This window comes from Tachysurus fulvidraco, chromosome 23 (assembly GCF_022655615.1).
Source record: "Tachysurus fulvidraco isolate hzauxx_2018 chromosome 23, HZAU_PFXX_2.0, whole genome shotgun sequence".
Classification (NCBI taxonomy): domain Eukaryota; kingdom Metazoa; phylum Chordata; class Actinopteri; order Siluriformes; family Bagridae; genus Tachysurus; species Tachysurus fulvidraco.
Window position 1 is genome coordinate 11,660,488 of NC_062540.1, and position 12,315 is coordinate 11,672,802.

Consider the following 12,315-nt stretch of genomic DNA (forward strand, 5'->3'; position numbering starts at 1 on the left):
TTAAGGCTCTTCAGTTCTCTTTAGGAATGGATAACAGCAGCTTGGAAAGTGATTAATCTTCTCCGAACAGGAAAAGTTCTTTGAAGCTTGGATCTTTTTTTTTCAAATGTTTTTTGAGTTAGTAGAGAACTTGGTTCCTTGTTTATTTCTTGTGGAGCCATAAACCCTGAGCAGAAGAGCTGGGACCAGGGGGACAACAAGGGCAGATTGATCTCTCCCTTGATAGAGTGAGAGTTGTAAATCTACTTTCAGCTAAGCTAACAGCCACTCAGTGCGTTTTACAGTGAGCTTCACCCAGCAGCAGGCCACCTGCTGTTATCCCCCTCTTTGTTCCTAAAGAACAAGCCGGCCTTTCACTGCTGCTTTAGAGAATTTCATTTAAACCGGCTGGTTGAGGGTGTTAGAGTACTTACAGGTCCTACTTTGATACTAATGTTGATTACAGGGGGCTATACAAACATGGAAGTGCTGCCAGAATAAACACATTGACAACACAACTGTAGTGCCTAATGAAATGTAAAAGATGTTTACTCTAACCCTAACCCTGGATACAATGAATATGCGGATAGATAAGGCTCGGCCCTTCAGAGACAGTGTGTCACATCAAGGACAACTATGCATGAGTGTAAACAACACAACAGTGGCTTGCTGGTCCCTTGTTAATAACAGCTTTCTTTGTGAGTAGATAAAAACTTGGCAGCCTTGATGCAATTACTAGCACAAAAGACCCAATAAAAGTAAGTGAGCACCATCCAAAACAAATGGCTATAAAACTAAACAAAACTCAGAGCCTCTTGTCTCAATTTAAGGCCTGTTGCCACAGAGCCACTTGCCCTGCTAGCTTTATATTTAACCTTGCTCCTGTATATTTGGATGTTAAGGGTGATTCAGTGTGACATACCACTTGTAGTCTCCAGGGCAATCACTCTTTTACCCCTTAAATGCACTACAATGGCTGAGGGGCAGCAGGGTCTCCGTGGCAACCACAGAGAACCTCATCTGCGCTGCTAGGTGCATGGACTAAAGTTGAACGCATATGTATTAGAGCTCAGATGACATTTGTGACCTTAATGCCTTTATGTCACCGTGTGCATGTGTGTAAGTGTGTGTAATATATGTGAAGGGGGTTGACGGTTGGGGTGGGGGGTGGGGTGGGTATGAATCATGGCCATGCTGAGCTTAATCACTGCTGTGTGTGCGCAGTGTTCAACTTAATTTAAATTTTAATTGAACAAAGCCATAAAAAGCTAATTTCACATTTGAAATGATCTGACTCGGGTTTGGAAGAGTAGGGCAAATAAGTCACTGGGTCAAATCTTGTCAAGTGCATAATTATGGGCACCCCTTAATATTACTGACAAAAAATCATTTATCTTCAGAAACCAGATCCAGAGCCTATCCCAGGAACAATCAAAATGAGCTGGGAATACAGCCTTGATGGGACACCAGTCATTCACAGAGCGCACAATCACACACACACACACACACACACACACACACACACACACACACACACACACACACACACACACACACACACACACACACACACACACACACACACACACACACACAGAGTAACAGAGAGGGGCAATTTAGATTTGCTAATAGACCTATGTACTTGTTTTTGGGAGGTGAGAAAATACTGAAAAATGTATAAAATCCACAAGAGTGTGGGGAGATAATGCGAAACTCTAGTAAAAGCACCTAAACCTGACGTAAAATATGATGGCAGGTCAATGTTTTGGGGCTGGTATGCAGTTGGTGGCTGAAGGTTGTAGAAACACAAAATCAATATTTGGCAGCTGCTATCTTAGACTCCAGATATAAGCCCTGTTGAAATCCTGTGGTTGGAATTGCAGAGGGCTGTTCTAATGCACAAACCTAAGAATAAATATCAAAAAATATTTAAAAAGTTGTGCATAGTGTAGTGGTCCAAAATCCCTCTCAAATGTCAGGAAAAGTCTCATATTCTTTGCAGAGGCATCTTCAAAAAATATCAGCAAATAGTGATACAAATACAGTAGATTTTTGGTAGAAATTACGCTTCATAAGAGAAGAATTTTATGTTTAATAACTAGCGATTTAACAGGTTTAAGCTTTAAATATCACTAATTGTATGTCATTATTATTTTTTTCATGTTACTTAAAAGATGCTAGTAATATATTAGTTCACTGTCTAGTTTTTTTAATAAACTAGTAAAATAAGATTTATTTCCACTTTTACAGCCTATTGAATTGACTGTAAGCGATACTCATCTGGCATGTTAGTGAAAATGGCCTAAGCCTGACAACATTTCACCAAGTCAGAAATCAGCTGCCTAAATGAAAAGGCTTGTTGATATGATATGTGTTTGCCAGCCATAGTATGTCTGTGGATGAGTTTACATATTGTATTTGGGACACACAGCTGTCTGTAGGCTCTGAGACTAGTGAGAGAAAGGGCTCCAGTCAGAAAAAAGCAGCTGTTCTTCAGGAATGATCAGTGTTACAATAAACATTTATATAACAGTCATACAACTGCTCATCACGTACACTGTATTCAGAGTCTGACAACTTTGTGTGAGATGGCTAGGTTGATCCCATCTATCTATCTATCTATCTATCTATCTATCTATCTATCTATCTATCTATCTATCTATCTATCTATCTATCTATCTATCTATCTATCTATCTATCTATCTATCTATCTATCTATCTTCTTTCTCAGTCTCTGTTCTCTGTTAAGTCTAAACACAAAGAATGGATGCATCTCTCTGTCATCTGCACTTGTTTCAATTTTGGTAGTTTCAATTTTAAATTTGGCCCTTTTTCTTAATCTACATATGAACACACACTACTTAAAAGTAAAAGAATGACCAGTTTACATGTGAAATGAGTTATCCCTTATTACTATCTTATAACATCAGCAGTAACCATATCCAAATAATCTTGTCTTTATGTTGTTGTTCAAAACCAGATTTTGGGAAATGTTTTAAGCCACAGTGAAATCCATCAGGTTTTCTCAAGCTGCCTCATAAAATGTCTGCTCTATTGTTCAGTCTTCTTGATGTGCAACTGTTAGAGAATTCTCCTGGTTGATTCATTACTATAAACGACATCCTGTCCTAGATCCATATTGAATGATGAGAGCAAAAGAGAGAAAAGATGTTTTTATAATGAAATATTCAATAGATACTAGGAAGGCCTCATTCCAACACACATTCAATATTTTATAAAGCTTTTTACAGTACAAGCAAATTGTGCCACACCTCTCCTGCACAAAACATAAACAGTTCTCAGCATTTTAAAGCACTGTTGTTTGTACTTAGTTACTCCTTAGCTGAGAAGGACTCCATTTTTCTCTCCATTTTTCAACGAGTCAGTGATTTGATTTTCATTAATATAGGATCACAAGGACATTTTTCTTATTGCTATGAATGCAGTGCTGGCTCTAAAATTTCACCGTTTGGACGGCACGGCCACACAGACATGCAGGATATACATTTCTGCAGCCAGACAAACAGGCCCAATCAGGCTTGTGCAACACAGGAATCTGATAGGAATCTTATTCTGATCCATTTCTTTCATAAGATAGCGTGTTGGTTCTAAAAACTTTAAGCATATGCTAAAGACTTTAAACATATGCTGCTAATTAACCTGAGAGGATCACGGACATTATAAATCTATATAATACAATTTCTTACACATTATTCATTAAAATGATTTGAAACGTTCAACATACACTAATTTATTGCCATCATTGCACCAGTATTGCAAGACTACTGATTTTTTTTCTCCCCAATTTGGTCACCTGCCAATTCCCACCCACAGGCCAGCTCTTCCCTATCATACATCAGCTATTGAACAAGGAATGTGAAGGCTAACATGTGCTTCCTCTAAGACATGTGAAGACAGCCACCATCATCTTTTCAAACTGTTTTGTTCTCCGCATCGCCAGACACTGTAACACACTTGTAGGGAAGCGATACTACCCTTCCACTGCATGAGCTAATAGATAGCCACAATTGGTTACTGTTATAACTGTTGCTGTGATTGACACATCAGAGAGAGTAATGCCATCCCTCCTATGCAGAGGACACTTGGAGCTTTGGCTGTGGATGGCTGTAACATCATCTGGATTCAAACTCTTGATGATAGGGCAGACAACCGTGTTTGTTTGGTGCTCAAGATGAGGCACTGAGAGGATGTGGGTGGGGAGGTGTTGAGACAAACTGGAACTTTTATTATCAGTACCCCAGAAATATATCACCCTCAGCATGAAAGAAGAACCTGGAGCACAATGTGGTCTGGCTGCACAGATCCAAAGTAACTTGATCCAGAAATTAGGTCAACTCACGTCATTGTGACGAAGGTTTGGAGCAGCAGGCAGTTCAACTACGTCACATGACAGGAACATGTATGTGGATTGAACTAGTAAGAGCTAGTGCAGTTTCCTGGTGTATGTTATGAAACATGAAAAAACACGCCATTAATGGTGAAAAAATCCTTTGTCATTACTTACTTTCAGTACCTGAGCAATACTTCAGTCATCCTCACAAACACGCACAGATCTCCTTGGTGAAATTCCACACCTCTCCTGTTTCTGCCTCAGGTTACATGGCTGCTGTCGGCCCAGTCTCTTTTTTCTCTGTAGCACAGTCAGTTCATGAATAACAACAAAACCACAAGGCACAGAGCCAAGATCACTGAACCATAAGAGTCAAGTTTGTAACTTTTCAGGCTATTAAACTCTAAATTATATTTAATTGACAGTGTGTATGCTGTTACAGATGACAGAAAAGGATGACAAAATAACAAGTTCAAGAAACACACAGAGTCGTTATTAGATCCAGAAACAGTGATGAATATGCTCTCATGTCTTACTCCCACTGACCTCCACACACATGCTGCAGACTCAACATGCTGCGTTATGACGTTAGTGATACTGAGGGTCAGATGTAGACCATGACAGAAAGAAAGCTGACCTTAAATACACACACAAACACACACACACACACACACACACACACACACACACACACACACACACACACACACACACAAGATAATTAGTCCTGAAGCCAAAGTGTACACACCGACTGTTATTTCAGTCTCTTCCTGCTTTCTAACCACGTGCTCTTCACCACAAGACAAAATGCCACCAGGCTGTCTGTGGTTTTTTGTGTGCCTCTATTAAAAAGGTAAACTGTGTGTATTAAGAATTCTAAAAGTCCTCTTGTGTGCAAGCCACACCTTCCTTTGTTCCACCTGAATGTCTACAGGATTTGAGTCAGCCATTATGAATGAGACCCTTCTTATACATGAGCCTTTTGAAAGAAGCATTTAATATAGCTCAAGGTTTATAAGTAAGCCTCACCCAGGAGAGTAACACAATACTTTATAAAATGCACATTATATCTATAATAAGTCAAAATAAAAGATCTTTTATGCATTTAAAGGCTGTTTATTTTACAAATAGAAATGATCAATATGAATGAAACGAGCCCGTTCATTTTTGTGTTTTTAAGAAGGCGTTCACCATGAGATCAAACATAAATCCATTTCAAAAGTGCAAAATTATCCGTCAGAATATGTCCATATTGTAATTCTAGCATTAAATGTTTATTAAAAAAAGTGTTTATATCATTTAATGTCATTTTAAAAAGATGAATATTCCATTTATTTTATTGTTGTTTATCTTTATTTAGTTATTTATTTATTATACTATTTATTATTTAATCAGTGCAATCGAGCAAATATTATAATAAAATTATAATACTAAGAGAGTAAGAAGTGTAAGACTTGAGAGTGTGATCTCATTTGCGAGGTTTCTTGAGACCGTCATTGTTCCTATTATAGTAGCAATGTAAAAGACACCTCTTCAGTCACTTAGTATTCTATAGTGTGGCTTCTTGCACACAACTAAACTAAAAGCAGGCTTTTCAGGGAGGTACAGTAGTGCACAGACTGGTCAGCCCAATTAGCAAGAAGCAAAAAAGTTTTGGATCTATAGAGCTTAGTTTTTCCACATAATTTGCTCTTCAGCTCTTACTGATTCTCTAAACTTCTTGTATTCCTGGCATATAACAAACAGAGGTTGGCCTGGTCAGCCAGATTTGTGCGCTCTCCCTAATGATCTCTTAATGATCATTAACTTTAATGACACGTAAAAGTTTCTTGTCCAGATGAGAGATTCAATGTGCAAGGTGCAAATGTGACCGCAGTTCACCTCCATGTTACAGTACAGCTTACTGGTGTCATGTTGCTGTGTGTGCCAGCCACTTGTTTCAGACCGGTGTTGGGTGCAGTTCAGATTCAATTTATAAAGGATTTTTTGAGGACTGATTCGGAGCAGTATGTCTCTGGGGAAGAAGTTATTTCTCAGTATACATGAGAATGGCCTTATGTTACTGAGGACATGTTTTACTTACCAAAAGAAAACATTTATGCACAAGTGTCACTCATTCTTCAGTGGATAAATTAATTTGTATACTTTATACTTCAAACTAAACCTTCTCTGAAGGTTTTAAAAGAAAAAATGGATGCTCATAATGATGATCCTTTTAACCATGCTCTACTGCTTTACTGTTTCACAGTGTAGGGATCTATAATCCTAGAATTGGATAGGATGAGTTTAGTTCCTCTCAAGGTTTTTAGCTCAGTGAGATTGTCCTTGAGACTGTCTGCTCTGGTTTACTCATTAGAGATCTTAAAATACAGTATATCCAGATGTCTATGAAGCTCCTTTGTGATAATGACCACTGTTAAAAATGATATATATTTAAATTGATCTTCTTTTATCCCTGTTCCTAAAGTCCATGTTGTGGTCCAGTCCCTATAGCATTCCATGATTATCCAGAAGCACTTCTCCATAATCCATCCACAAAAAGCTTATAAAAGGCATCAATAAGCAGTGTATACAAATATCAGCCAAGCTAGTATCACATACAGGGATGTGTGCTTGCAAACAGGCAGTTGGGCTGAAAAACATATTTGCTATACACACCACAGATGGCATGGGCAGATGTCCACTGCATAATGTGTAGAATAGATATATCATCATGGTAATGCACACTAAATCTAACACATGTGGAAATAAGCAGTGACCTTGTGTGCTTATGAATATGCAGACATGCAGGCTTATGAGTCAGCTACATAGATCAAGAGACTTTTTCCAGGCAAGCTGATCAAAGGACTTACCTCCTTGACTAGTTATTATGTTCTGACAGTTGTGTTGCTATTTAGGGCTTGATAGGAAAAGACACATGCAGTGCTGCAGAAATGCTGCAGTTACTTTATGGCTCATTTTCCCCTAAGAGGGAAACTCCACCTGCCAGGCCAATGGCAGACTTAAAGACTCAAACAGCATACACCAGTCTGACTCACTCTGATGTTGTTGTTGTTGTTGTTGTGTTTTTTTTTGCCTGGCCAGTCTCTTCTATGTTAAATTTTCTGCATGCTGGAACGACCCAGTTTGGATGCATTGCCTCTGAGACATTAATGTTTCCTTTTGAAGATGTTCACAGCATGACATCCCCATTTACAACGTGAATGGGAAAGGAAGAGAGCCGGAGTAATGGTTGGTGAGGACTGAGGAGGAACAACAAATGAACAGGACTAGATGTACATATGTGTGTGTTTATGGTATATGGATGCAGTGAGTGTTGCCATGTTTTGCTTTGAATCAAAGATGTGTAGATTTATGATTTATGTGAAAATAAATGTTGCTTTGAAGTTTAAAACAGATTGATGAGTGTCTGAAAAAAATAGCTTGAAAAAACAGTGGCATGATGTAATATTAATCCTGCCACATTAATGATGAACAGAATTGGTATCAGATTCTAGAATGAAATGGATCTAAATAACTAATCTAAGTAGTTTCAGTAATTTAACCACAATGCTGGAAGAAATGTTGAAAAAACGTGTGATCAGACTGTATATATGTATATATGTATCTTCTTCAGGATGTTCATACAAGCCATTTAATAACAGTTCACGCATTATAGAGGAGGTTCAGCACATAGTTTGCGTGCATATCTGTGTGCATGTCCTCATAAAGCAGGGATGAAGAGAAGCAGGATGTGGCTGCCAAAGTGGCAAGAGCATTCCTGAGTCTTTTTCCACGCATTAGCGAGAGCACACAGTGTGCTAGATTTCACATGTTTAATTAGAGAAGGGATTTACTCTGTGAAAGGTCCCTCATTTTCAGTCTCTCATTTTCTCTGTCTTGAATTGCTTTTCAATGTTCCCTTTTGGCTGTTTCTGTCTCAATCTTGTAGACTGTATATGCTTAATTTTGTGTGTGTTTCCCACACTGTATAGACACAGAGGTCATAAGCTGGACAGACACAGAGGACAGCTGCCTGATGTTCAGGCCAATTCTAGCTGAGGTTTGTCATGCTGCTGAAGCAAACAATGCAGCCATAAAGGTTGTCAAGTTATTTCTAGAGGTAGTTGCATGTCACCTCAGAAGGTGTAATGTATTGCACGGTTCTTGATCGAAGGATGGGAGTAAGGACTGGAAAACATCAACATTTTAACCTGCTAGTTTTTAAAGTGTACATACAGAGACATGCAACAAGCATGACGAATATACTGATTTCACAGATTCTCATTTTCCTCTCTCTCTGTTTTTCTCTGTTACACACATATACACATGTGCACACACACACACACAAATATATATATATATATATATATATATATATATATATATATATATATATATATATATATATATATATATATATATATATATATACGTATATATATATATATATATATATATATATATATATATATATATATATATATATATATATATATATATATATATACATATATATATATATATATAGGCACCCACACACAGGCACCCACGCACTCATTTACTCATTCTGCCCCTCTTATCTAAGAAAACACCTGCTGTCAGTTTGGACCCCGTATCATTGCATATCATACAAAGAGGATGTGTGTCAGTGAACTGAAAGTGTTTCTGAAGGTCCACATAGACTTGAAGACTGGAGAAACAAAAATGTAGAAAAGAAATGTTAAAGGAAAATGTAAAGTAGGGCAACAAGACAGAATTGAGCAGAATAACAATGCAAGTAATTACAAGAGAGAAACCATAGCAGTAAACGAAAAAAAAAAGCAGAGATCAGCAATTGCCTGTAAACAATGAAGGCCAAAAATATTTTTTTCAACTCAACTTTTAACAAGAAAAGCTGGCTAGGCTAAAAACCAACAAGAACTCACAATATACATGACAGGAATAGACAACTATGGGAAACAGCCTGGATGTCTAATAAAGCTCTCTGGCTACTGTGTCTCAAATGGAGCCAAAAGAGCTGTGCTATTGTATTTGTCCTGCTCAAATTCTTTGTAAATGTAACAGACGTGTAAGCTGAGGTGGATGTTATGCTCTCTGCAAACAGACGGAGAGATATTTTATTCCTGGACATTTAACTGTCAGGACCCATTAGACCCAATCTGAGATTATTTCTTATTTATAGACCTAGTTGTTTCTGAGTGTCTTTTGTATTATGCAATTCAAGAAACCAATTCAACCATTCAAGAATAACAATCAAAACCACAATAACTATAATAATTTTGATAAAAATGTCTATGCATTTGGGGGTCCTCAGTCTCAGAAATAGCAAAATTCCAGCCCAACTACAGCTCAGAAACCACATCCCAAAAAGATTTTGAAAAATATCCCACAAGGTTTGGGCATTGGAAAATGAAAGAAATGTTTCCTCTGTCATTGTGTGGTCAATTATGCATTTTTTGGCCTTTGCCTTGTAGAGACATTATCTATGCCATTAAATATTTCCCTCTCCAGATCTTTACTGTATATCTTACAATGGTCCTGGTCTTGTAAACCATAGAGTCTGCACTTAAGCATTCCCCTTGTTTAGCATAGCAAATGTTTGCTGAAATTATTCAAGCCATGAAAAAGCCAGGCATGATGGTGGCAAAGAAAAACTCCCTGAGACAATATGAGGTAAAAACCATGAGAGGAACCAGATTCAAAAAAGAACCCATCCTCACCTGGGTGCCACCAGATTGTGTGATTATTAAAAAGAATTTCCTTTCTATTAGTGTTCTTTATGGCCAAAGTGCATTTGTGCATCCAGTAACAAAACTGTGAACCTCACTTTGAGAATCACTTGGTTCTCCAAAATCTTTTTATAGTATTTTTTATCTTGCAAGTATTTAAGATGTCTTCCTTCTCAGCCAATGACTGAGCATTATAGATCAAATGAATGGGCTCAGTTTTAGCATCCAGTCATGTCAGCTTATCAGCCAAACAGGTTCATCAGTGTAGTTATTTTCAATAGTCATGCCATTTTTTTGTGTGCTATAAATGTAGTTACTACACAACCCATGCCCATTCATTTGATCTATAATGCTCAGTCATTGGCTGCGTGAAGGAAGGCATCTTAAATACTTGCAAGACATAAATACTGTAAAAAGATTTTGGAGAACCAAGTGATTCTCAAAGTGAGGTTCACAGTTTTGTTACTGGATGCACAAATGCACTTTGGCCATAAAGTACACTAATAGAAAGGAAATTATTTTTTATAATCACACGTGTGAACCCAGTAAGCCACCAGATGACCGACAAATCTGAGGCCCTGCCTCTGTTTCAATATGATGTTGTACTCAAAAACTTGTATATAAAACAAACTTTATTAGCTTACAGTAACTATCTCTATTTAACTAAGTTAGCCTCTTTTCTCCGATATTGCAAACATACAGAGATTAAATGGTGTTTTTAGGCAAGGTTCAGTCAAAAAACAGCAAAATTGCTTTGAAAACAAATCAACATCTAACACTTCTGGATAAGAAATATTTCAGATTTTATCATATTTACCTTTAAAAGTAGCAAGTGTTTTATTTTTACAAGGGTTTCTTGGCTGAAAATTTTGTAATGAGTATGATTTTGAAACAATTAACGTACAGCACTTCACTGAAGAATATTGTCTCAACATTTTATCTACTTCTGTTTGCCTCACACTGTGTTTAGCTTTTGTTTATGGTAATAGATTAGATTTGTACTGTACCATTTGTATATACTGCATGTGCATGATGAGTACTGCACCTTTACAACTCTACAGCTTTATGAACTGGTTCTTCGAACATACATTATTTGGTATTTCAAATTGCAGTTCTAATTCATGGTGTTGTTAACAGCAACGTTTTGAGGTTAAAGTCCAGGAAAAACAGCACTGTTTGCACCCTTTTGCTCAATTGCTAACCCCTTATATGACATTAAAGCCTTCTTTATGCTAAATTTGCTAAAAATTCTCTAAATATCCTGTGGATCCTGTGAAACCAGGATCTATGGAATATTCTCATGAATCGGTCCTCAGCAAAAAAATAAATAGATACAAAAAAATAAAAGAGTGAGCAGGCTTTGCTGTGAACACCTCCTCCACTCACAGACCTTCTGCTCTTGGGTCATGTGTGTGTGTGTGTGTGTGTGTGTGTGTGTGTGTGTGTGTGTGTGTGTGTGTGTGTGTGTGTGTGTGTGTGTGTGTATGTGTGCGTGTGTGAGAGTGTGTGTGAGAGTGTTATGTATGAGGGAGTCTTAGAGCTCATACCATGACTCACACACTTACAGTATCTACACAGCCCATCAGAGGCCATTTACACATAACAGATTTTTTCATCCAAACTTCTGATTCTTTTCTGGGAATTTCCAAACATGGAGGTAAGAGGTAGATGACTAAAGGTGGAATCTAATAAAGGTGATAATATTAGATTGTACTGAGTTTAGAATGTTTGGAGGCTGGGATCATGGGGGCATCATTATTTTTATACAATATGACGCATATAAGAGATGGTACATAACCATCAATATCCTGGTTTTTGTAATATATATCAGTTCTGATGCTCTAGCACATTGATCCTGACACCAACCTATTACAGTGTTGTGTGTGTTTAGTGCTGAATGTTATTTCATGCAAACATACACAATCCAAGTCTGTTACAAAACACTGAACTGAATGTATCCCACATACAGACATCCACACACACACGCAAGCCTTCTTTTCCCATGCACTTAATCAGATTATCACTATACACCCCCTGACAGTCTGTGTAAGTGTGTCAGGCTGCGACATACATCAACTGAGGCTGCTTCCTGTACTGTCTACAACAGAAACAGGATAATGGGCCGTACCTTTGCTTAAGTGTTGCCTTGACTTCGTTACATATTTATTCATTGCAAAAAGAAAGTCAGTTACTTTCTCAGCTTAGTCTTGTCATGTAAAAGAGATTGTGCTGTACTTATTTGTAATTAATCTGCTTTTGTGCAACATTGCACTG